At 45.8% G+C, this 27,632-nt stretch overlaps 1 long non-coding RNA gene across 3 annotated transcripts in view; it reads left to right on the forward strand.

The window, feature by feature from the left end:
- The window catches only part of LOC132377738 (uncharacterized), a 134,193-nt gene that overhangs the window by 89,572 nt on the left and 16,989 nt on the right, over nucleotides 1-27,632 (forward strand). For all 3 annotated transcript variants that reach the window (XR_009506750.1, XR_009506752.1, XR_009506751.1), the window contains exons 4-7: nucleotides 4,160-4,227; nucleotides 9,895-13,668; nucleotides 21,039-21,120; nucleotides 25,437-25,795. This is a non-coding gene — a long non-coding RNA (uncharacterized LOC132377738). The remainder of the gene's footprint in view (nucleotides 1-4,159; nucleotides 4,228-9,894; nucleotides 13,669-21,038; nucleotides 21,121-25,436; nucleotides 25,796-27,632) is intronic.

Consider the following 27,632-nt stretch of genomic DNA (forward strand, 5'->3'; position numbering starts at 1 on the left):
GCCCAGTTTGGGCTCATCTGTATCTCAGAATCAGAATTAGAATCAGTTTTAATATCAGCAGCATTTGTCATGAAATTTGTTGCTATGTGGCAGCAGTACATTGTAATACATAACAATAAAAATAGCAAATTATGGTAAGAAGTGTGTGTATATATATATATATAAATTAATTAAAATAAGTAGTGCAAGACGTTTTGCAGTCGTGATCATGGATTCAATGTCCATTTAGGAATCGGATGGCAGAGGGGAAAAAGTTGTTCCTGAATTGTTGAGGGTGTGCCTTCAAGCTCCTGTACCTCTTCCCTGATGGTAGCAATGAGAAGAGGGCACGCCCTGGGTGATGGGGTCCTTAATAATGGATGCTGACTTTTTGAGGCCTTGCTCCTTGAAAATGTCTGGGATGCTGGGGAGGCTATTGCCTATGATGGAGCTGACTGAGTTTACAACTCAAAGGTTTTCGGAGTGGCCTGTATTTGACTTGCCTGTGTTATGCAGTATTGCCTTTTTTGCAGACCTCAAAGCCGTGTTGCCTGTTGTCTGAAAATACTGGAGTGTGTTAATAGTGATCTGCTTGTAAGCAGGTTGTCTGTTTACCATCCCGTGCTTTGCGTGTTACTTTGCATTTTGATTTAATGATCTAATCCTTTGGGCAGCTTTCCTGATCGAGCTGTTGGACAAGAAGGATTCCTTGCTTTAAATATTCTCCTGCGTACAGGAAAGGCTTTGTTAGTTTTTATTCTGGTGAATTTGCTTACACGGAGTCTGCATCTTAGATATTTTGTGGGTAGGAAAATAGGAAAATGTCAGACTTTTGCGTGTAAGGCTGCATTGGGTGACCAGGGCAGAGGTTTACTCTTCTGCTCCTCTGCAGGGATAGCTTCTTCCCCTCTGTCATCAGATTTCTGAGTGGACAGAGGACCTGTGCACACCACTTCACTACTTTTTTCCCTCTTTTTGTGCTATTAATTTAATTTAACTTTACGAGGGGTTATTGATAAGTTCGTGGCCTAGGTAGAAGGCGTCAATATTAGAAAGATTTTTTCAACATAGTCCCCTCCTACATTTACATACTTAGTCCAGTGGTCGTGGAACATACATAGAAACATAGAAAATAGGTGCAGGAGTAGGCCATTTGGCCCTTCAAGCCTGCACCACCATTCAGTATGATCATGGCTGATCATCCAACTCAGAACCCTGTACCTGCTTTCTCTCCATACCCTCTGATCCCTTTAGCCACAAGGGCCATATCTAACTTCCTCTTAAATATAGCCAATGAACCGGCCCCAACTGTTTCCTGTGGCAGAGAATTCCACAGATTCACCACTCTCTGTGTGGAGGTTTTTCCTCATCTTGGTCCTAAAAGGCTTCCCCTTTATCCTTAAACTGTGACCCCTTGTTCTGGACTTTCCCAACATCGGAAACAACCTTTCTGCATCTAGCCTGTCCAATCCCTTTAGAATTTTATACGTTTCAATAAGATCCCCCCTCAATCTTCTAAATTCCAGTGAGTATAAGCCTAGTCGATCCAGTCTTTCTTCATATGAAAGTCCTGCCATCCCAGGAATCAATCTGGTGAACCTTCTTGGTATTCCCTCTGACAAGAATGTCTTTCCTCAGATTAGGGGACCAAAACTGCACACAATATTCTAGGTGCAGTCTCACCAAGGCCTTGTACAACTGCAGTAGAACCTCCCTGCTCCTGTACTCAAATACTTTTGCTATGAATGCCAACATACCATTTGCCCTTTTCACCGCCTGCTGTACCTGCATGCCCACCTTCAATGACCGGTGTACAATGACACCCAGGTCTCGTTGCATCTCCCCTTTTCCTAATCGGCCACCGTTCAGATAATAATCTGTTTTCCTGTTCTTGCAACCAAAGTGGATAACCTCACCTTTATCAACATTAAATTGCATCTGCCATGAATTTGCCCACTCACCTAACCTATCCAAGTCACCCTGCATCCTCTTAGCATCCTCCTCACAGCTAACACTGCCGCCCAGCTTCGTGTCATCCGCAAACTTGGAGTTGCTGCATTTAATTCCCTCATCTAAATCATTAATATATATTGTAAATAACTGGGGTCCCAGCACTGAGCCTTGCGGTACCCCACTAGTCACTGCCCGCCATTCTGAAAAGGTCCCGTTTACTCCCACTCTTTGCTTCCTGTCTGCCAACCAATTCTCTGTCCACATCAATACCATACTCCCAATACCATGTGCTTTAAGTTTGCACACTAATCTCCTGTGTGGGACCTTGTCAAAAGCCTTTTGAAAATCTAAATATACCACATCCACTGGCTCTCCCCTATCCACTCTACTAGTTACATCTTCAAAAAATTCCATAAGATTCGTCAGACATGATTTTCCTTTCACAAATCCATGCTGACTTTGTCTGATGATTTCACCTCTTTCCAAATGTGCTGTTATCACATCTTTGATAACCGACTCTAGCATTTTCCCCACCACCGATGTCAGACTAACCGGTCTATAATTCCCCGGTTTCTCTCTCCCTCCTTTTTTAAAAAGTGGGGTTACATTAGCCACCCTCCAATCCTCAGGAACTAATCCAGAACCTAAGGAGTTTAAAAAAATTATCCCTAAACCATCCACTATTTCTTGGGCTACTTCCTTAAGCACTCTGGAATGCAGACCATCTGGCCCTGGGTATTTTTCTGCCTTTAATCCCTTCAATTTACCTAACACCACTTCCCTACTAACATTCCCTCAGTTCCTCCATTTCACTGGACCCTCGGTCCCTTACTATTTCCCGAAGATTATTTATGTCCTCCTTAGTGAAGACAGAATCAAAGTAGTTATTCAATTGGTCTGCTATGTCTTTGTTCCCTATGATCAATTCACCTGTTTCTGACTGTAAAGGACCTACACTTGTCTTGACCAATCTTTTTCTTTTCATGTATCTCTAAAAGCTTTTATGTTCCCTGCCAGCTTTCTCTCATAATATTTTTTCCCTTTCCTAATTAAGCCCTTTGTCCTCCTCTGCTGGTCTCCGAATTTCTCCCAGTCCTCAGGTGTGCCGCTTTTTTTTGCTAATTTATATGTTTCTTCTTTGGACTTGATAACATCCCTAATTTCCCTGGTCAGCCACGGGTGCACGACCTTCCCTGGTTTATTCTTTTGCCAAACTGGGATGAACAATTGTTGTAGTTCATCCATGCGATCTTTAAATGCTTGCCATTGCATATCCACCGTCAACCCTTTAAGTATCATTTGCCAGTCTATCTTAACTAATTCACGTCTCATACCTTCAAAGTTATCCTTTTTTAAGTTCACAACAGATCAGTACGGATCCCTTAAGTTCCCTTAAGATCAGTTAAGATCCCTTAAGTTCAGTACGGATCCCTTCTTTGTAAAATTGGTCCACAGTAGGGGTGATTGATAAGTTTGTGGCCTAAGGTAGAAGGAGATGAGTTATACAGCTCTCATTACATGCACGTGCAGTTCGACTCTGAGTGAGTATGCAGAAAGTTTGAAATTTGTAACATCTCATTCTACCTTAGGCCACAAACTTATCAATCACCCCTGCTGCAGACCACTTCCGGAGGTCCAAGATGCCAACTTCTACAAAGAAGGGATCCGTATGCTCCACGACTGCTGGACGAAGTGTGTAAGTGTAGGAGGGGACTATGTTGAAAAATAACTGCGCTAGGTTTTCTAAAATTGACCCCTTCTAGCTTAGGATACGAACTTATGAATCACCCCTTGTATATATGCATTGCAAAGTACTGCTGCTGCATAACAACAAATTTTATGACATATGCTGGTAATAAAAACCTGTTTCTGATTCTTTTGAGCATAACTCCATTTTACATGAAACCTTCTAGTGCAGGGGTTCCCAGCCTGTCATGGACCAATACCATTAAGCAAGGGGGTCCATGGACCCCTGGTTGGAACCCCTGTTCTAGTGGAACAAGTGGCCAGTTATTGGATTACAATCAAGCAAGGAATGTAATTCATGAACTTAGTTCAGACCAAAGTATCTGAATTGAATTCAGGAAACTAGGTCCAATGCATCATCACCTTGATGCTTTGATCTGTAACTTCATATAGTCCCGAAGAGACAGATATCAGTAATAGTTTTTATACACAAATCATAAGCACCTCTGAAATTTAGTATTCTTCTTTTTGGCCTCCATAGAATTCCAGCACAGTGGAAGGATTGATTCAGACTTACAGAGCAAGTCCTCACACCTCAGGAGAGAAAAGGTAATGGATTGAATATTCCTGAAATACTGTCTGGGACATTGAGTTTGGAGCTCTGAAATTGGAGCTAGAAACTGGATGGTGCACAAATGTGCAAATGTGCTTGTGGACACAGGTCTTATCATGGAATATTGAATTTTTTCTATTTCAGGTAACTCACACCTCATGTACCCCTCTCCACATACCCTCACCTGTCTACCTAGTTTTCCTTATCCTTTGATCATGTGTGCCATCCCCTCCCCATATTTGGTTCTATTTTCTTGTCATTCATCAACCACCTGGCTCCACCTATCATCGAGCAGCTTCTATCCTATCTCCTACATAACCATATTTGCCGGCAATTTTTCCTGTTCTCTCTCAATCCTGATGCTGCGACTTGTCTAACACCGTTTGACTCTCCAGCTGATACTTGACTCATTGCATTCTCCTAGCATCCTGTTTTTGTTCTCTTGTCCTAAGAGTTTCACTTGGAGAACTACATGTTCAATTCAGCTTTCTTTAAAACCATGCCAAATACAATAATCTGCAGCTTCCCTAATTTCAAAAGTCTGTTGCATAATGTGCATAAATAACAGTACACTACACTTGCGCAATGTTCCCCTTCCCACCTTTACTTCCTTGATAATTATCCCCTCTATGTCCAATGCTCTGGAATTCTTTCCTTATGCTTTCCATGTCTCCGCAAACCTCTTTTCTTTTAAGACCCTTCTCAAAACCAGTCTCCTAATCCACATTCTAGGATACCATTCTTCAAAATGGCTTCAATGACTCATGCACACATTCCTTTTTTTTTCTGGTAGCATTGCAATTTTTGTTTAATGTTTTGTGCTGGCTCTTGAAGGCTTAATTAGCTTATCTCGCCTTTATTCTCCATTCTGTTAAGCAATGTCTTTATTTTAAAATTCTCTTCTCTTCTTGTCCTCATTCAACATAATCTCCACTGTGCACTCAACCCTTCAAGGTTTTTGCTCTCCTCGATGATAGTCTCTTGAGCATTCTCGGTTTAACTGTTCCACCACTGCTGACCAAAGTTTTGTTTTTATAGCCAGAGATCCTCACGAAAACCCTTTGTCTTTTGAACTTGTTTATTTGTTTGAAAATATACTTTTCATCAAGATTTTGGAAATTCCCTCCCGAAAAATCCCCTGCCTTCTTACTTCCCTCTCTTTTTCTGGATTGCTTTTACAATATACTTCTAATCGAGGTTTTGGCCACCTTCCCTCCTTTGTAGTCTGGTGTCAGATTATGTTTGTTGTGAAAGGCTTTGGGTTATTTTACAATGTTAAACATGATTTCTAATAGCAGGCTGTAATTGCTCTTCCTTCCATATTTATATTGTGGCAACCCATTTCCTGGCACATCCGAACTGGCTCACAATTAGATAGCCTACGGGGGTTTGCAAGCACAGAGCTTTGGAGCCTCTGCGCCACGGGGGGCAGGTTGAGGGAGGCTTAAAAGTGGGGCTGAGGATTTCGAATAAAGTTTTTTCCTTCAACTGCAGTTACCGACTCCGTGTGGTAATTTTAGCGCTGCGTGTAGCACACTGCTACAATTGGTGACCCCGACGGTCCAAACGATTTTTGGACCAGAAATGACCAGAAATGTTCATGCGGTTTCGTTGAAACTACCGGGTTTCTGGACACAGCGACCGAACCTATGTTCCAGCAAGCCGAAGCCCAATTCCACGTTTGCCGGATCACCTCAGAAGACAACCGCTACTAATACGTGGTGAGCTCCCTCAACCAGGACACAGCGGCCCAGGTCGCGGAGTTCGTACAGTCGCCCCCGGTAGACGGCAAGTACACGGAATTCAAAGCCCTGCTCCTCAGGACTTTCGGACTCTCACGGCGCGAGCGGGCTGCCCGTTTACTGCACCTGGATGGCTTGGGCGACAGACCTCCATCGGCTTTAATGAATGAGATGTTGTCTCTCGCTGACGGACACACACCCTGCCTCATGTTTGAGCAGGCATTCCTGGAGCAGCTGCCCGAGGACATACGCCTGCTGCTGCCCGACGCGGATTTCAGTGACCCCCGGAAGGTGGCAGCCCAGGCGGACTTGCTGTGGAATGCCAAAAAGTTGAGCTGGGCGTCCATCGGACAGATCTCCCAGCCACGCTTCTGGCAGCAAACCAGTCCAGGCCCGGCCGCAGAGCCCGCCAACCCCCGGCCCAATGAACACTGGTGCTTCTACCACCAGCGGTGGGGCGCAGAAGCCCGCCGTTGTCGCCCGCCCTGCAAGTTCCTGGGAAACGCCAGGGCCAGCCGTCGCTGATGGCTACGGCGGCTGGCCATCGGGATAGCCTCCTGTATGTGTGGGATAGAAGGTCAGGACGCCAGTTTTTGGTCGATACTGGGGCTGAGATCAGCGTTTTACCTCCGACGAGTTACGACACCCGCAGCAGGGCACCTGGTCCCCCCCTGAGGGCCGTGAATGGCAGCACAGTAAGGACCTATGGCACCCGTCAGGTGCAGCTACAGTTCGGCTCCAGCCAGTTCACGTGGGACTTCACACTGGCCACCGTAGCCCAACCGCTTCTGGGTGCGGATTTTTTGCGAGCTCACAGCCTACTGGTCGACCTGCCCAGGAAGAGACTGGTACACGCCGAGACCTTTCAGACGTTCTCCCTGGGTGCAGCCCAGTTGCCAGCCCCTCACCTCGGCTCCATCACGCTGTCCGACAACGACTTCAACAGGGTCCTGGCGGATTTCCCATGGGTTCTGGCACCGCAGTTCACAGCGGCCATGCCCAGGCACGGCGTACAGCACCACATCCCGACCCAGGGACCACCCCTCCATGCCCGCGCTCGGCGGCTTCCCCCGGACAAGCTCCGACTGGCGAAGGAGGAGTTCCAGAGGATGGAGGAATTGGGGATCATCCGGCGGTCCGACAGCCCATGGGCCTCCCCCCTGCACATGGTGCCTAAAGCGACGGGAGGCTGGAGACTGTGCGGCGACTACCGCAGGCTGAATGAGGCTACCACACCGGACCGCTACCCTGTGCCGCACATTCAGGACTTTGCAGCAAACCTGCACAGTGCACGGATCTTCTCCAAGGTAGACCTCATTCGAGGGTACCATCAAATCCCGATGCATCCTGACGACGTCCCCAAAACGGCTCTCATCACCCCGTTTGGCCTTTTCGAGTTCCTCCGCATGCCATTCGGCCTGAAGAATGCCGCACAGGCGTTCCAGCGGTTAATGGACGCGGTGGGACGGGACCTGGACTTCGCGTTCATCTATTTGGATGACATCCTCATAGCCAGCGGCAGTCGTCAGGAGCCTCTGTCCCACCTCCGTCAACTCTGCGCCCGACTGAGTGAGTACGGTCTTACAATCAACCCCTTCAAATGCCAGTTCGGACTCGATACCATTGACTTCCTGGGCCACAGGATTACTAAAGACGGGGCAACCCCTCTGCCCGCTAAGGTAGATGCGGTCTGCCACTTTCCCCAACCCACCACGATCAAAGGCCTTCAGGAATTCGTAGGTATGGTCAATTTCTACCACCGCTTCCTCCCTTCAGCTGCCCGGATCATGCGCCCCCTGTTCGCCCTGATGTCGGGTCCGAGCAAGGACATTACCTGGGACGAGGAGTCCGCCGCCGCTTTCGTTCAAACGAAGGAAGCTTTGGCGAACACCGCGATGCTAGTACATCCCAGAATGGACGCCCCTACCGCCCTCACAGTGGACGCATCTAACACGGCAGTCGGTGGGGTGCTGGAGCAACTCATCGCAGGTCGCTGGCAACCCCTGGCGTTTTTCAGCAAACACCTGTGGCCACCGGAGCTCAAGTACAGTGCTTTCGACCGGGAACTGTTGGCGCTCTACCTGGCAATCCGGCATTTCAGGTACTTCCTAGAAGGTCGGCCCTTCACCATGTTCACAGACCACAAACCGCTTACCTTTGCGTTTACGAAAGCGTCCAACCCCTGATCGTCCCGCCAGCAACGTCACCTGTCCTACATCTCTGAATACACGACGGATGTCCGGCACGTCTCGGGTAAGGACAATGTCGTGGCGGATGCGCTCTCTCGCTGTACCGTTCATGCCCTTTCCCAAGGGGTAGACTTTGAGGCACTGGCAGAGGCACAGCAGGCGGATGAGGAGATCCCGAGTTACAGAACCGCAGTCTCCGGTTTGCAGCTCCAGGACCTCCCCGTGGGCCCGGGTGAGAGGACCCTACTCTGTGACGTCGCCACCGGCCAGCCCCGTCCCATCGTCCCGACAGCCTGGCGGCGCCGTGTTTTCGACTGCATTCATAACTTGGCGCATCCCTCCATCCGGACAACTGTCCGGATGGTTTCCAGCAGGTTCGTTTGGCACGGACTCCGCAAACAGGTCAGTGAATGGGCCAAAACGTGCATGCACTGCCAGACGGCCAAGGTGCAGCAGCACACCAAAGCCCCACCGCAGCAGTTCCACCCCACCCACCGGCGTTTTGACCACATTCATGTGGATATCGTGGGCCCTCTGCCAGTGTTGTGAGGAGCGCGGCACCTCCTGACTATCGTGGACCGGTTCACAAGATGGCCAGAGGCGGTCCCGCTCACCGACACCACCTCCGAATCTTGCGCCCGAGCCCTGATCGCCACCTGGATATCTCGCTTTGGTGTACCGGCCCACATTACCTCCGACAGAGGCGCCCAGTTCACCTCCAGCCTGTGGTCAGCTATGGCCAGACTTTTGGGGACTCAGCTGCACCACACCACTGCCTACCACCCACAGTCGAATGGGCTAGTGGAGCGTTTCCACCGTCACCTGAAGTCGGCCCTCATGGCCCGCCTGCGAGGAGCCAACTGGGCGGACGAGCTTCCCTGGGTCCTACTCGGCATCCGCACAGCGCCCAAGGACGACCTGCACGCCTCGTCGGCCGAGTTGGTATACGGCGCGCCCCTGGTCGTCCCCGGGGAGTTCCTACCAGCCCCACGGGGGCAAGAGGAAGATCCCGCAGCAGTCCTGGGCAGACTACGCGAGAAGCTCGGTAACCTGGCCCCCATACCCACTTCACAGCACGGGCGGCACCCGACCTGCGTACCCAAAGACCTACAGAACTTTAAGTTTGTGTTTGTACGAAGGGGCAGGCATCCGCCACCGCTGCAGCGGCCATACGAGGGGCCGTTTATGGTGCTCCGGAACAATGGGTCCACGTTCGTGCTGGACGTTGGGGGGAAAGAGGAGGTTTTCACGGTGGACCGCCTCAAACCGGCCCATGTGGACCTGGCGCAACCGGCCGAGTTTCCGGCACCTCGGCGCAGAGGCCGACCTCCCAAGCAGGTTCTGGCCCAGACTGTGGACATTGGGGGGTGTATCGCCGGTTCTGGGGGGAGGTTATGTGGCGACCCATTTCCTGGCACAACCGAACGGCTCACAATTAGATAGCCTACGGGGGTTTGTGAGCACAGAGCTTTGGAGCCTCTGTGCCACGGGGGGCAGGTTGAGGGAGGCTTAAAAGTGAGGCTGAGGATTTTGAATAAAGTTTTTTCCTTCGACTGCAGTTACCGACTCCGTGTCCTAATTTTAGCGCTGCGTGTAGCACACCGCTACAATATATCCATTTAATATTTGCATTGTTGGGCTCGGCTCTTCAAGTATTTATAGACTTAATTTTTCAAAGTGTGATTATGAGTTTAGAGTTTGAGATTGTTTTTCTTTATTTTTTTAAATGTAGCATCTACCTTATCTTTGGTGGGCACCTTACTGCTGCAACATTCCTTTTTCCAAGGGTTTCCCAACCTTTTTTATGCCATGGACACGTACCATCAACCGAGGAGTTCATGGACCCCAGATCGGGAGCCCCAAGTTAAGTGACTATTTTTCTTACCTTAATGCTTTTACCTGCAGCCAGGCTTTCATTCAATCTTCTTGAATCTCTTGACATCCAATGGACATGCCAGTAATGATCCTGGTTGTGGTGGAGGAAGGGGGCGTTCACATACTAGGATTATCACCGTTTAGAAATGCAACTCAGGCAGAAACACCTATTTAGCCTACTGAATTTTCAGACCAACAAAAAAGTCAGCATCTACAGAGAGAAATGGATAAATCCAGATGAAGGATCTCAACCTGAAAATTTGCTGTCCATTTCCCTACTCTGATATCGAACCTGCTGAGTTCTTCTAGCTTTAGGCATCGGAACATAGGGGCAGAAAAGGCAAATTAAGAATCTCTCAGGGTGGGGGCAGTACTCTCACATTGTACCACCATTTTATAAAGAAGCTAGTTGCCAAACTATGAGAAATGTCCTCTGTATCTTTGCCTTGTGATGATATTGGGGAAAAGTCCATATTGAATGCTGGTAGGATCCTGATGCCTGTCCCTGCAAGGAATATATTGTTCATGATAAAAATAGAAAATGTCTGTCCTGCTGAGTTCCTCCAGCATTTTGTGTGAGTTCCTCTAGCAGCTGTTTTTTTTTGTTCCATCTTTCAGCATTTGCATTCTCTTGTGTCTCCTTCAGACTTGAATCTTTCAAAACATGTCAAGCTTCCAATTTCTTTCCTATTAGAAATAATGGTGTCTATTCAAGTCCCAACCATAGGCAAAATTTGCCATTAAAATAATCTTGTCCACAGTGTGAAAATTACTGAAAATTTGCATTTTTATGCAAAACAATCCTTGCAAGCAATCACAGAGAGATAAATGCAATGGGTTAATCATCAACATTGTTTGTCAGAAGTGAAATTTCCATTGTTCTTTTTATAGAGGACAGTGTCATTCCGTGATTCAAAGGCTTGTGAGCTCCTGAGATCCTGAAATCGATGACACCTGGAGTTTAGTCACCCCGGTGCTTAGTTCCTTGCAGGGTCACCCCTAGCAGGAGGTTCCCGAGAAAGAGCGATCCAACCTAGACCTCTATGGTGGAGCTCGCAGGAGATACCACGATGGCAGTGAAAGCAGAAGAATGCTGCAGCAGTGAAAGGCCCCCTTCATTTTGCACTCCATGCCACTAGACCCTGAACCCGATTTGTTAAGGATTGTGAGGTGGTTGCCCATGCATCAACCTCCCCGCGATATACAAAGTGACAGGCATCCTCCATCAAGGGAGAAAGTCATTCTTGATTCAAGTGATCGCACTACTACTAGAGGACAGTGACAGCATGACAAGGTGAGGCACACTCTGTCATAGAATTATAGAGTTAGCGAATACTGCAGCACAGAAACAGACCCTTCAGCCAATCTAATCCATGCCAAGCTATTAGTCAGCATAGTCCCATTGGCCTGCGCCAGACCATTGTCCTCAATACCACTCTCATCCATGCACGTATCTAAATTGCTCTTAAATGTTGAAATCGAACCTACATCCATCACTTGTGCTCACAGCTCATTCCACACTTGCATCATCCTCTGAGTGCCAAGTTTCCCCCTCATGTCACCTTAAACTTTTCACCTTTCACCCTTAACCCATGACCTTGAGTTGTAGTCTCACCCAATCCCAGTGGGAAAAGTTTGCTTGAATTTAATCTTTCTATACCCCTCATAATTCTGTATACCTCTATCTAATCACCCCTTGATCTTCTATGTTCCAAGTCTGAACCTATTCAATCTTTCCCTACAACTCAAGCCCTTAAATCCCAGCAACATCCTTGTAAATTTTCTCTGTGCTCTTTCAGCCTTGTTTACATCTTTCCTGTAGGTAAGTGACCACAGCTGCGCACAGTACTCCAAATTAGGCCTCACCAACATCTTATACAACTTCAACATTACACCCCATCTTCTTTAAACATTATGGTAATTTATGAAGGCCAATATTCCAAACGTTTTGTTTATTACGCTATCTGAGATGCCACTTCCAAGGATTTAAGGGTCTATGTTTCCAGATCCCTTTGTTCTCCTCAGTGCCCTACAACTCTCTGTGTAAGATCTACCCTTGTTTTGGTCCTCTCAAAGTGCAACACCTCACACTTACCTGCATTAAATTTCATCTGCCATTTCTCAGCCCATTTTTCCAGCTAGTCCAAATCTTTCTGCAAGCTTTGATAGTCTTCCTTGCTGTCCACTACACCTCTCAGTCTTGGTGTCATCTGCAAATCCAGTTCACCACATTTATCAACCAGATCATTGATATAGATGGCAAATACCAATGAACCCAGCACTGATCCCTATGGCAGACCATGGGACACAGGCCTCCACTCAGAGGAGCGACCATCTACAACCACCCTCTGACTTCTCCCGCGAAGCCGTTGTCTAATCCAATCTTTCTTCACAACCATTCCTCTATCTGTCTGACACTCTGGTTCCCATACCACTGCAACTCTGGTTTAAACCTCCACTGCCCACACTCTCACTCCCATGCAGCACAAGCAAGCCTTCCCACTGAGATATTAGTCCCCTTCCAGTTCAGGCGTAAACTGTACCTTCTGTACAGGTACCACCTTCCCTGGAAAGACAGACCAAAAATCAAAAAAATCTGAAGCCCTCTCTCCTGCATCATCTCCTTATGCATGTATTAAACTGTATGACCTTCATACTTCTGGCCTAACTAGCAAGTTGGCATGGGTTGTAATCATTGATAGCTTTCTTCGCTGTCTACTGATTTGGTGTTATCCATGTTATCAGTTAATTTGATATTTCTGTGCTTAGCCTTTGCTGACCTACATTTTGGATGCATAAGAAGGGGTCAATGTAGTCAGTCACATATGCACTGCTTAAAGGAGGTCCAGACCGAGAGGAGCACACAAGCAAGAATTAAATCTGATCCAGGAAGCAGCGAAGGATTGCTCGAAGAGGAAGAGAGTGGGATCAAGATATTCAGATGCTGCCCAGAGGTCTAATGGGAAAATTTGGAAAGATGTGACTAAGCAGGGGGTGTGGAGGCTCACTGAAGCCAGACAGTGGGAGTGGATAGATAAGGAGGCAGGATAAAAGTCACACATTCAGGACGTTGAGTAGGGCCTGAGAAATTCAGTGACCTCAGATCTGTGGTGATGATGAATGAAGTCACTTCGAAATGCCACATCAACCCATCTGCAGCACAATCTCCACCATTCACCCATCATCAGTCAAGAGTACCTGAACTGACATGCTCCACTGCACCTCCACGTACTTGGTGTTTCTGCAGTCTCACCCCCATGTCTCACAGCTAATCATGTATGTCTTCCGAGCTGATGACACACTTCCTTAACTCTTGCAGGGCAGTGAACATTCAGAGCTGATGGACTGAGGGCCCATTTGCTTAATCTCTTGGAGATAGTGCAAGTCATGACTGAGGAAGCCATTATAGAGGCTGTAGCTTGGAATGGAGATGAAACTATTAAAGAATGATAATTTCTTTGGCAGTTTGAATGGGGCACGACTGCACAAGCGCGTGAAGGTCGGCCTCTGAGATCAGCAGGAGAGTTTAAAAAGCGGAACGGGCGACGGAGTAGTGGGAGACGGAGTAGGAAGGCTTTGGCTTGAGAGGCTTCGGCGAGCAGGGGCTGAGGACGAGCTTGCTCCCAGTGGGGTAAGGCCGGGTAAGCTCCTTTAACTAATCTAATTAGCTTAGAAGTAGGTAATGGAGGCAGCGGTTAGGGCAGTTGAGTGCTCCGTTTGCAGTATGTGGGAAGTCCGGGACAGCACAATTGTCCCTGATGACTACACCTGTAAGAGGTGCATCCATCTACAGCTCCTGACAAACCGAGTTAGGGAACTGGAGCTGGAGCTGGATGAACTTCAGATCATTCGTGAGGCAGAGGCAGAAATAGACAGGAGTTTCAGGGAGATAGTCACCCCAAAGAGTCAGGAGGCAGTTAGCAGAGTGACTGTCAGAAGAGGGAAGGGGAATGGACAGAATGAGCAGAGCACCCCTGTGGCCATTCCCATCAATAATATACCGTTTTGGCTACTGTTGGTGGGGTGACCTACCAGGGACAAGTTACAGTGGTTGCATCTCTAGCACCAAGACTGGACCCTCAGCTCAGGAGGGAAAAGAGGAGAGCAATAGTGATAGGGGATTCGATAGTTAGGGGGACGGCTAAGGGGTTCTGTGGAAGAGATCGAGAATCCTGGATGGTCTGTTGCCTCCCTGGTGCCAGGGTCCACGATATCTCGGATCAAGTCCTCAATAATCTCAAGAGGGAGGGTGAGCAGCCAGATGTCGTGGTCCATTTAGGGGCCAGTGACATGGATAGGAAGAAGGAGGAGGTCCTGCAAAGAGAATTTAGGGAGTTAATTGCAAAGTTGAAGGACAGGACCTCCAGGGTTGCCATCTCAGGATTGCTACCTGTGTCACGTGCTAGTGAGGCTAGAAATAGGAAGATAATGCAGCTAAATACGTGGCTAAGGAGATGGTGCAGGAGGGAGGGCTTCATGTTTCTGGACAATTGGACCTTGTTCCAGAGAAGGTGGGACCTGTTCCGATGGGACGGATTGCACCTGAACTGGAGGGGGACTAACATCCTTGCAGGAAGGTTTGCTAGTGCTGCTCCAGGGGGGGTTTTAACTAGATTTGCAGGGGGAGGGGAACCAGTGTTAGAGCAGATAGTGAGGTGGCGGAGGATAAAGGTCATGCGAGAGCTGCAAGTATAGTGCATGGAGTAAAGCCAGATCTAACATATAAAGAGGCTTTGAGGAAAGAGAAACAGAATAAAGGGCGTAAGGGTAGTAAGGTAGAAGGGCTAAAGTGCATATACTTCAATGCAAGAAGCATCAGGAACAAAGGTGATGAACTGAGAGCTTGGATACATACATGGAATTATGATGTAGTGGCCATTACAGAGACTTGGCTGGCACCAGGGCAGGAATGGATTCTCAATATTCCTGGATTTCAGTGCTTTAAAAGGGACAGAGAAGCGGGGGAAAGGGGAGGAGGCGTGGCATTATTGGTCAGGGATACTATTACAGCTACAGAAAGGGTGGGATGTAGCAGGATTCTCTTTTGAGTCAGTATGGGTAGAAGTCACGAACAGGAAGGGAGCAGTTACTCTAATGGGGGTATTCCATAGGCCCCCCTGGTAGCAGCAAAGATACTGAGGAGCAGATTGGGGGCAGACTTTAGAAGGGTGCAAAAATAACAGGGTTGTTATCATGGGTGACTTTAACTTCCCTAATATTAATTGGCACCTGATTAGTTCCAACACTTTAGATGGGGCAGAGTGTCCAGGATGGATTCCTGTCACAGTACGTTGAGAGACTAGGGGGAATGCCATACTAGATCTAGTATTAGGTAACGAACTGGGTCAGGTCACAGATCTTTCAGTGGGTGAGCATCTGGGAGACAGTGACTACCGTTCCCTGGCCTTTAACATTATCATGGAAAAGGATAGAATCAGAGAAGACAGGAAATTTTTTAATTGGGGAAGGGCAAATTATGAGGTTATGAGGCTAGAACTTGTAGGTGTGAATTGGGATGATGTTTTTGCAGGGAAGTTTAGGAAGCAAGGATCAGATGAGTCTATTGAGGAATATAGGGTAGCAAGAAAGGAGCTTAAGAAGGGGCTGAGGTGAGCAAGAAGGGGCATTAGAAGGCCTTGGCGTTTAGGGTAAAGGAAAACCCCAAGGCATTCTTCAATTATCTGAAGAACAAAAGGTTGTCAGGAGTGAAGATAGGACCGATTAGAGATAAAAGTGGGAAGCTGTGCCTCGAGGCTGTGGAAGTGAGCAACGTCCTCAATGAATATTGAGTATTCACCAATGAGAGGGAACGATGATGGTGAGGACAATATGAGTGAGGTTGATGTTCTGGAGCATGTTGATATTAAGGCAGATGAGGTGTTGGAGTTGTTAAAATACATTAGGATGGATGAGTCCCCGGAGCCTGACTGAATATTCCCCAGGCTGCTCCACGAGGCAAGGGAAGAGATTGCTGAGCCTCTGGCTAGGATCTTTATGTCCTCGTTGTCCATGGGAATGGTACCGGAGGATTGGAGGGAGGCGAATACTGTCCCTTTGTTCAAAAAAAGGTAGTAGGGATAGTCTAGGTAATTGTAGACCAGTGACCCTTACGTCTGTGGTGGGAAGCTATTGGAAAAGATTCTTAGAGACAGAGTCTATGGGCATTTTGAGAATCATGGTCTGATCAGAGACAGTCAGCATGGTTTTGTGAAGGGCAGATCATGTCTAACAAGCCTGATAGAGTTCTTTGAGGAGTTGACCAGGCATGTAGATGAGGGTAGTGCAGTGGATGTGATCTACATGGATGTTAGTAAGGTATTTGACAAGGTTCCACACAGTAGGCTTATTCAGAAAGTCAGAAGGAATGGGATCCAGGAAAATTTGGCCAGGTGGATTCAGAATTGGCTTGCCTGCAGAAAGTAGAGGGTCATGATGGAGGGAGTACATTTGGATTGGAGGGTTGTGACTACTGGTGTCCCACAAGGATCGGTTCTGGGACCTCTACTTTTCGTGATTTTTATTAACGACCTGGATGTGGTGGGGGGGGGGAGGGTGGGCTACCAAGTTTGCAGACGACACAAAGGTTGGTGGTGTTGTAGATAGTGTAGAGGATTGTCGAAGATTGCAGAGAGACATTGATAGGATGCAGAAGTGGGCTGAGAAGTGGCAGATGGAGTTCAACCCAGAGAAGTGTGAGGTGGTACACTTTAGAAGGACAAACTCCAAGGCAGAGAACAAAGTAAATGGCAGGATACTTGGAAATGTGGAGGAGCAGAGGGATCCGGGGGTACATGTCTACAGATTAGATTAGATTAGATTAGATTATGAGGACACTCAGTCCTCATTTATTATCATTTAGTAATGCATGCATAAGAAATGATACAATGTTCCTCCAGTATGATATCACAAAAACACAAGACAGACCAAGACTAACGGACAAAAACTACATAACGTATACTTCCAACAGTGCAAAGCAATACCATAATCTGATAAAGAGCAGACCATGGCACGGTAAAAAAAAGTCTCAAGGTCCCGACAGCCCATCATCTCACGCAGACGGTGGAAGGAAGAAAAACGCTTCCTGCCGTGAACCTCCAGTGCCGCAACCTTGCTGATACGGCCCCCTGGAAGCACCCGACCACAGCCAACTCTGAGTCCGTCCGAAAACTTTGATCAGCCCTCCGACACCGAGCACCGAGCACCATCTCTGCCGAGCACTTCAACCCCAGCCCCGGCCGCCATGGAACAGGCAAAGCTGAGGATTCAGAGCCTAACTCTCCGGAGATTTTTCGATCGCGCAGTAGCAGTGGCAATGAAACAAGCGTTTCAGAAGTTCCACCCGATGTTCCTCCGTGCTTCTCATGTCCGTCTCCATCAAATCAGGATCGTACATGGCATCCTACTTGACAGATAACAGATATTCATCCTGGAGTGGCCGCTGCGCGCTGCGTCGCACCACCATCTTCTTTTCCCTGACAGTTGCCTCACAGGTAGACAGGGTAGTTAAGAAAGCTTATGGAGTGTTAGCTTTCATAAGTCGAGGGATAGAGTTTAAGAGTCATGGGGTAATGATGCAGCTCTATAAAACTCTGGTTAGGCCACACTTGGAGTACTGTGTCCAGTTCTGGTCTCCTCACTATAGGAAGGATGTGGAAGCATTGGAAAGGGTACAGAGGAGATTTACCAGGATGATGCCTGGTTTAGAGCATGTGCATTATGATCAGAGATTAAGAGAGCTAGGACTTTACTCTCTGGAGAGAAGGAGGATGAGAGGAGACATGATAGAGGTGTACAAGATATTAAGAGGAATATACAGAGTGGACAGCCAGCACCTCTTCCCCAGGCCAGCACTGCTCAATACAAGAGGACATGGCTTTAAGGTGAGGAGTGGAAAGTTCAAGGGGGATATTAGAGGAAAGTTTTTCACTCAGAGAGTGGTTGGTGCGTGGAATGCACTGCCTGAGTCAGTGACAGAAGCAGATACACTAGTGAAGTTTAAGTGACTACCAGACAGGTATATGGAAGATTTTAAGGTGGAGGGTTTAAGGGTCAGCACAGCATTGTGGGCCAAAGGGCCTGTACTGTCCGGTATTGTTCTATGTTCTATGATATCCTAAGCCCAGTTGTTCTTCTCATGCCTTATTTCCTTCTCATTTCATGCTTTTGTACTGATTGCAGAGGATAAAAGCCTGATGTAATTTACCTATAATTTATGTTCTGTGAATTACCTGGTAGGTGATGGGATAGAGATACTGTATGTCACTACCAAAGGAGGTGTAAGGCACTCTTTCCCTTCACTAGCCTGCAGGTCACCCTTGGGCAAGGTGTAGCACCTACTCAGCACCCCAAAGATACTTCCTAGAAGGTAAAGGCAAACCACTTCTGCAGAAAAATTTGGCAGGAACAATCATGGTCATAGACCAAGATCTCCCACAGCATTAGACATGGCACGTAATCATGATGATGATCTACTACCTGAATCTAAATGCCTGTGACATTGATGCAATTGTACCGATACCTCGCCAGACTGTTGCATATGTTATTCAAGTCAGCTTGAAGCTTGGAGCCTGAATCTCTTTACTGCTTCTCTTCCTGTCACCACAATTGTCTTCAAATAGCCAAGAACCTCCAATAGGTCAGCAGTACAGAAACACAAAAGGACGTTGATGATGCAGGCATACCACAACACATTTTCAGACTCTGCATCTGGGTGTAATCTATACAATGGATTAGATGGGTATCTTAGAAGCAGCATCTGTGGTGTGACATTGCTAGCTCTGGAAAGCGTGAAAGCCTTGTAGAATTGTCGCAACAGCCCACAGGAAACAAACCATTAGTTTATCTCTAAATAGTTGATGATGCAATCAAATTGCTTTGGTAAGATCCTTCCTGCTGTGCGTGTTCAGCCTTGTGAGGTACCGGAGGCTTCGCTGCAGCACACCATTCCAGCATGCCAGTACTGGTACCACGTCACCTGTGCATGCTGGTGAGGTCAGGGTCTCCTGCTTTGATGTTTATACTTCCTGTTGCCTCAGGAAAGAAGCTAACACAATCAAGGATGCCTCCCGTTTTCAGTTCTCCTATCCCCTCACCCCACCCATTTCCATTGGATAGAAGATCCAAAACCCGGAAAACACGCAACATGATACTGAAGGACAGCTTCTACCCACTGTTAAAGGACTCCTGAACAGACCACCTACAATCAAGATGAAATGTTGATTTCTCAGTCTACCTCACTGTGGCCCTTTCCCCTTATTTGTCTAACTTCACTGCACCTTCCCTGTAAATTTGTCCGTAACACCGTGTTCTACAATCTATTAAGGCTTTGCAATTGTGTTTGGAATGACTTGTACAGATGGCATATGAAATGAGGTTTTTCACTATATTGTGCTACATGTGGCAATAATAAAGACCATAAGACGCTAAGACATACAGTAGATGCAGAATTAGGCCCTTTAGTCCATTGAGTTTGCTCTCCCATTCGATCATGGCTGATTTATTATCCCTTTCAACACCATTCTACTGCCTTCTTCCTGTCACTTTTGACGTTCTTTCTAATTAAAAGCGTATCAACTACCACTTAAAATACACCCAATGACCGGGCTCCACGGTCATCTATGGCAATGAATTCCACAGATTCACCAGCCTCTGGGTAAAGAAATTCCTCTTCATCTCTGTTCTAAAGGGATGTCCTTGTATTCTAAGGCTGTGCCTTTTGGTCCAGCACTCTCCCACTATCGGAAATATCCTCTCTATGTCCACTCTGACTAGCCCTTTCAATATTTGGTAGATTTTAATTTTTTCCCTCATTCTTTTGAATTCTAGAAAGTATAGGTTCAGGACCATCAAACACTTCCTAGGTTAGTATAACTATAAACAAATTGTCAATTACAAAAGTTTTGCCAAAGTATTCATGAAACAAAACATATTGGTGCAATCCAGAGGATGGCTGGGTAGGAAAAGAAAAAGTGCCCATTCTGACATGTAAGTCCATGGCCTCATCTACCGCTGCGATGAGGCCACACTCATGTTAGAGGAGCAACACCTTATATTCCATCTGGGTAGCCCCCAACCTGATGGCATGAACATCAATTTCTTGAACTTCTGGGAATTGCCCCCCATTCTCCTCCTTCACCATTACCTATTCCTGTTTTCCTCTCACCTTATCTCCTCACCTCCCTCTGGTACCTCTGGTAACTCCCTCCTCCTTCTGTTTCGTCCATAGTCTTCTATCCTCTCCTATTAGATTCCCCTTTCTTCAGTCCTTTATCTCTTTCACCTATCAACTTCATCCTGCTTCCCCCTCCCAAATTTCACCTACCAATTGCCACCTCGTACTTCTTCCTCTATTCCCCCCACCCCCCATCTTCTTATTCTGACTTCTCCTCTTTCTTTCCAGTCCCGATGAAGGGACTCAGCCCAACCCATCGACTGTTTACTCTTTTCCATAGCTGCTGCCTGATCTGCTGCATTTTGTGTGTGTTGCTTTGGATTTCCAGCATCTACAGATCTCTTCGTGTTTGTGACGCATTGCTCAAGCCAGTTCTGAAGATATAGTTAACATATTGGCAATTGATTGATTTTATTTTTGATAACACTTTTTCATTGCACTGCCCTTTTACTGCGGAGTAAAATCTACATCAATAAAGATTCAGAAATTGTATGACCTGAATTCTTGATGCTAAATTGTTGCTGTTTTGAAAACATGCCTTGATACTGTTTTAAAAAATATTCTGTATAAAGGTTGCAACATTTAACAATGCTGTTTAAACAGTGAATTATTAGCTTCCCCACACAAATTCATGCTGTTTCAGAAACATCTGGTGTTACTGTAAAGCTCTAATTGAACCTCTTGCAGCTGTCAGCACTTAAACATGCAACTGGAAGTTCATGAACCAGTGCATAAAGGCACAGAGGTATATCACCATCTGCACTCTTCCATATAGTGGAGAGTGTTGTTTTACGCTTACTCAATGTCATGAATCTGATTATTGACTTCAGGTGGAGGAAACCAGAGGTCCATGAGCCAGTCCTCATCGGAGGATCAGAGTTAGAGAGGGTCGGCAACTTTTAAGCTCAACAGGTACATTTAATATCAGAGAAATGTATACAATATACATCCTGAAATTTTTGTTCTTCACAAACATCCACGAAAACAGAGGCGTGCCCCAAAGAATGAATGGCAGTTAAAAGTTAGAACCCCAAAGACCACCCCCCCCAACTTCTCCACCAGCAAAAAAGCATCAGTGCTCTCCACTGAGCTCTCAAGCATGCAGTAAAACATTAATGTTCCTCAGTGCTATCATTTCAGAGGACCTGTCCTGGGACCAGCATGTAAGTGCAATTACGAAGATAGCACGGCAGAGCCTCTACTTCCTCAGGAGTTTGTGAAGATTTGACATGGCATCTAAGACTTTGACGAAGTTCTATAGATGTGTGATGCACAGTATATTGACTGGCTGCATCTCAGCTTGGTATGGTAACACCAACGCCCTTGAACAAAAAATCCTTCAAAAAGTCATGGATACAGCCCAGACAGTCATGGGGAGCATCTACACGCAATGTTGTTCCAGGAAAACCACATCCATTATGAGAGAGAGAGAGAACAATGCGCATATGCAGACAACTGATCAATACGTGGTGCTAAGGGGGGTGATCATTGCTCTGAAAGAAATAGACCTATACATTACACAGACCATGCTCTCTTCTCATTGCTGCCATCAGGAAGAAGGGACAGATACCTCAGAGGTTACACCACCGTATTCAAGGACAGTTACATCAGGCTCTTGAACCAAAAGGGATAACTTCATTCACCTTCACTTGCCCCGCCACTGAAATGTTCGCACAACTTATGGACTCACTTTCAAGGACTCTGCATCTCATGTTCTCAATATTTATTGCTTATTAATTTATTATTACTATTATTTCTTTCTTTTTATGTTTGCACAGGTTGTTGTCTTTTGCACACTGGTTGAACACCCAAGTTGGTGCGGTCTTTCATTGATTCATTTATGGTTATTATTCTATTATGTATTTATTGTATATGCCATTAGAAAATGAATCTCAGGGTTGTATATGATAATATTTATGTACTTTAACTTTTAAACTTGGAGATGGTAGCACCAGTGATTTCTTGGGGCAGCAACGTGGTCCGAAGTTTACTGAGAATGAGCTTGGAAGGGTGGTAGATGACATAACCCTAAGGAGACATGTTGACAGGTGAATTGACCATGGCGACCCTCGAATGAGAGTGTTGGCAGAAAGATGCCATGGGAGGGGAGGGCGTCATAATGCAATGACGCCAAATCCCATTGGCCATAAGCCTGCCTTTGTGGGCTGATTGAGAAATGGGTGAATTCTGGAGCAGAGAGCATCAATATCTAATCAGTATGTAATCAAAATGATTGCATCATAATCATCAGCAAACTATGATATGGGTCACTATTGGGAAATGCATGCTGGAGTGATCCTATCACCAGAGAGTCGGAGAGATCTGAACTTAAATTGTGAGAGCATTTAGCCATGCATGTGAACGTGCGTTTGTGGTTTTATGAGGTTACTGTTCCAGATTTGGATACAGATTTGTTTATCGCACGTGCACTGAAACATACAGTAAAATACATCATTTATGTTAATAACCAACACACCCAAGGACGCGCTGAGGACAGTGGTAAGTGTCACCGTGCATTCCAGTGCCAACATATAGCATGCCCACTATATTTGGTACAACAACCCAGAACACAACAGAACAAAATACACAAAGTGTCAAAGCAACCACAGCAAAATAAGGCCTGTTCCCTCCTCCCCATGAATATACACATTCCTCTAATCTAGGACAGGCTGCCTTCAGTCAGTGTCAGTGAGGACTGCCTTGTAAGGCCGTAAGAGATAGGAGCAGAATTAGGATATTTGGTTCATCAAGTCTGTTCCACCATTTCATCATGGCTGATCCATTTTCCTTCTATAAGACCACATGGAAACAAAGCCTGATAAGTCCTCCTTCTCTGAGAAGTATAAGTGACTTAAGTGATGCTAAAACACCAAGAAACATGTGCATTACTCTGCAATAATGCAACATTCAACATCATAACATGTTTATTTTTAACACAGGGCTGATAAATTTCTAGGTGAGATCTATCACCAAATAATCTAAAGTATGTTTACAGTTAGTTTTAACAATCCTAAGGTGATAAGATCCACAGCTTGCATCTTTTCAAAAGTTTTTCAAGTTTCTTATACCAGGGATCCACGAAAATTTTGTCCTTTTACTCTATTGCTTTGTTGGCCTAGAATCATGTCATTGAGTGACAACTCATCTGGATGTGGCCTTGCTCATTTGCCAGTGGAAGTGGGAAGGAAATAATGTATTTAACAATAATTTGACTTCATTTTGGTGGTTTAATTTTAAAGAGGATATTTTAATCTTTATAAATATATATAACTTTACCTATTAACATGTGGGATGAGTTTATCACTGGATGTTCCACAGATAAGCAATCCTGTATAGTTCAATAAAAATGGAAAAAAACTGACTTTCAAATTGAATCTACTAATAAGAGCCATTATTGCAAAATAATATGACTTTTGGCTCAGCTATTAACATTAAAGGTAATCCTGTTTTACATCATTTTTTAAAATAAGATCTGATACTGTTTCACTTTGCTGCAATGAAAGATTAGGAAAGAGGGAGTACTCATTATAGGCGGGGGAAATATGTCTGTCGGCATTAATAGCAAAAACACTTCCTTTTTTTGGTGATTCACTGGCCTCTCCTCAAGTAAAAGCCAAATGTGAACTATTAAACTCATTGTTCCCAAAGGCAAATGACAACTTGGCTCAACCTCAAGTTGATTTAACCAATCCTTATTTTTAACTTTTTATTTCATCCTATCTGTGGAATGAAAGCACCGATTACTGCAACATGGTAGTGTAGTGATTACCACAATGCAACTACGCCTCTGGAGTTCAGAGTTCAATTCCAGTACCATTCTGTAAGGAGTCTCTGAACATCCTCCCCATGGAATGTGTGCGTTTCCCCCGGATGCTCCGGTTTCCTCCCACTGTCCGAAGACTGAGTAGGTTAATTGGTCATTGCAAATTGTCCCGTGATTAGGTTAGGATTAATTGGGTTTGTTAGGGGTTGCTGGGGCAACATGGCTTGAAGAACTGCAATGCCCTACTCCATGCTGGATTGCTAAATAAATAAATTTAAAAAGCTGAGTAGACTTTGAAGAGGATTCCTACTTTGTTTGAAAAGAAATTTGAAAATCAGTTTGTGGTTTAGATGTCTGTGGATATCTCATCTGTACCATGAGATCTGGAAGCTTTTTATGACAAGATCAACTGTCTGTATCTCATCAGGAAGTAGGAATGGATAGAGCCATTGTTCTTAGTACAAATAACAAAGCACTAAGAATGTTTGGAACTTCACATGGACAGATTTGCAAAACAGGTGACGTTACATTGATTGACTGGTACAGATATGATCTGATATTCAGTCAAAACTCTGTACTGATGATGCCACATAGAGGACAGCAAATGTGCACCTGCCTGTGTTGTGACCTTGGCCATTCCCAATATTACTCTGACTGGTTCTCCTATATCCCTTATCCATTACAAAATATCAACACTTTAGCTTTAGTTCTCTCTGGTCTGCTTGTTCCTTATATTCTTCCTGCTCCCCCCCCCCCCCCACACACACACACTCTTTTATTCTGGCTTCTGTCCTCAGCCTTTCCTGTCCTGATGAAGGGTCTCAGCCCAAAACATCGGCTGTTCATTTCCTTTTATAGATGCCTCCTGCATTCCTCCAGCACTTTTTTATGGTGTTTTGCTCCAGATTTCCAAGAACTGTGATCTACTTTGGAACCGATTGTTAAAAAGACATCTTTAACTTAGCTCCATCAAAGATCAGGCAGTAGGAAATCAAGGCAAATTGGACTTGCTGTGCTGTCTAGAAGACATTTCGCCACTCACTGAGAGGCTTCTTCAGTTCAGTTTTGAGGGTGATCTCTCCAAAGTGCATAGCAATATGTCTACAAAGGTTTTCAGTCATCCTGGTCATTGTATATTGAAGAAATCTCTCGGATGAGTGGCAAAACGGCTTCTAGACAGCACAGCAAGTCCAGTTGCCTTGACTTACTACTGCTTGATATAAAATGACCTGGATGACCGAGAGCATTCACAGACATATTAACTCCACCAAGTTGGTCAGTAAACTTTACACTTTAGACAACACACACAAAATGCCTGAGCAACTCAGCAGACCAGGCAATATCTATGGAAAAAAAGTAAATAGTTGACACTACGGGCTCAGACCTTTCATTGGACTGTCCTCACCTGGACTATTCACGCCAACGGTGGGGCAAAAAAGGCATAACAGTGTCTCTTCCACCTCAGGCGACTGAAGAAGTTCGGCATGAGCCCCCAAATCCTCAAGACCTTCTACAGGGTCACCATCAAGAGCATCCTGACTGACTGTACCACCGCTTGATACGGGAACTGCACCAACCTTAATTGCTGGGCACTGCCGAGAGAGGTACGGACAGCCCAGTGGATGTGAACTTCCCTCCACTGAGGACATTTACAGTAGCAGGTGCAGAAAAAAAGCCTGGAAGATCATCAGGGACGCCAGTCACCCCAACCATAAACTGTTTCAGCTGCTTCTCTCTGGCAAATGGTACCACAGCATTAAAGCCAGGAGCAACAGGCTATGGGACAGCTTCTTTCTCCAAGCCAGTAGACTTTTAAATTCACAGGTATGTACGTTGCAATAGAGTCATAATGCAAAGATTTTTACTCCCTCACATTGCGGGACGGATGTAAGATTTAAATAAATTCAAATTCAAATTTCAGAACTAGGTTGGAGTGGCACAGCAGCCTGATATCATTACAGTGCCAGGGACATGTGTTCAATTCCTGCCACTGTCAGTAAAATAGTTTGTACGTTTTCCATGTGACCACTTTCCAAAGACGTATGGGTTAGTAGTTTATTTGGTCAGATGGGTGTAATTGAGTTGTGCGGGCTCGTGAGCTGGAAGGACCTGCCATCGTGCAATGTATCTGCATAGAACCATGTCCCAAGTTTTGTTGCACAAATATAGAACATAGAACATAAAACAATACAACACAGTAGAGGCTCTTTGGCCCACAATGTTGTGCCGACCCTTAAACACTGCCTCCCATATAACCCCCCCCCCCCACCTTAAGTTCCTCCATATACTTGTCTAGTAGTCTCTTAAATTTCACTACTGTGTCTGCCTCCACCACTGACTCAGGCAGAGCATTCCATGCTCCAACAACTCTCTGAGTGAAAAACCTTCCACTAATATCCCCCTTGAACTTTCCACTCCTCACCTTAAAGCCATGTCCTCTTGTATTGAGCAGTGGTGCCCTGGGGAAGAGGCGCTGGCTGTCCACTCTGTCTATTCCTCTTAATATCTTGTACACCTCTATCATGTCTCCTCTCATCCTCCTTCTCTCCAGAGAGTAAAGCCCTAGCTCCCTTAATCTCTGATCATAATCCATACTTTCTAAACCAGGCAGCATCCTATTAAATCTCCTCTGTACCCTTTCCAATGCTTCCAAATCCTTCCTATAGTGAGGCGACCAGAACTGGACACAGTAATATCAAAACTCATTTCAAGATGGACCCTTCTCAGCTGAGGTTATATTGCACCAAGACTATAATGCTGTGTATGGTTGAGACAGAACAAACTCCGAGTTACTATCATTACTAAGACTGCTCCCAGCATAGCTGTCACGAATATTCAAGACAGTTTACTGTCATATCCAGCACACAAGTGTACAGGGGAACAAAATAATTGGTACTGGTGTAGCACAAAAGAAAAACACAGTAGGGTGAATAACACAATAAATAAAAATGCATAAGGTAGTTCGTATGTGTAGATTGTCTCACAAATTTCTACAGATGTACCGTGGAGAGCATTCTAACTGGTTGCATCACCGCCTGATCTGGGGGGGGGGGAGTGGAGGCGAGCTACTGCACAGGATCAAAATAACTTAGTCAGCTCCATCATGGGCCCGAGACTCCATAGAATCCAAGAGCAGTGCCTCAGAAAGGTGGCATCCATCATTAAGGTCCTCCATTGCCTAGGTCAGGGGTGTCAAACTCATTTTAGGTCATGGGCCGGATTGAGAAAAATGTGACTTCATGCGGGCCGGATCAGTTGTGCACGCGCGCGTGCTCCCTCAGCTTTCGTTGCCTTCATTTTTTCAACCTGCTTTCATGAGTCTCAGTCTCTGCTATATCTAAAATTGTTTCACTTTACGAATTTCATTTTTTATGAAGCAGATTGCCTAGCAAGCATTCTTTTTATGATTGGTTTTAACTTACAGATGTAGATTACAAGAAAGTAGGCAACGAGAAAGAAACGATGCTATTTTGGCTTTGTTTTGGAAGCCATACCTTTTCCATTAATAAACCGTTTGAAATCAAGCATTAGCAAACACAAATGTAGACGTAAGGCAAGCGCGAGCAATGCACTGGCAGTGCATTGTGGGATTTGTAGTATTAGTGGTGCATGCAATGTACCGGCGGGCCAGCTCTAATAGAGAAAAAAATTATTCATTAAT

Source organism: Hypanus sabinus, chromosome 19, assembly GCF_030144855.1.
Source record: "Hypanus sabinus isolate sHypSab1 chromosome 19, sHypSab1.hap1, whole genome shotgun sequence".
Taxonomy (NCBI): Eukaryota; Metazoa; Chordata; class Chondrichthyes; order Myliobatiformes; family Dasyatidae; genus Hypanus; species Hypanus sabinus.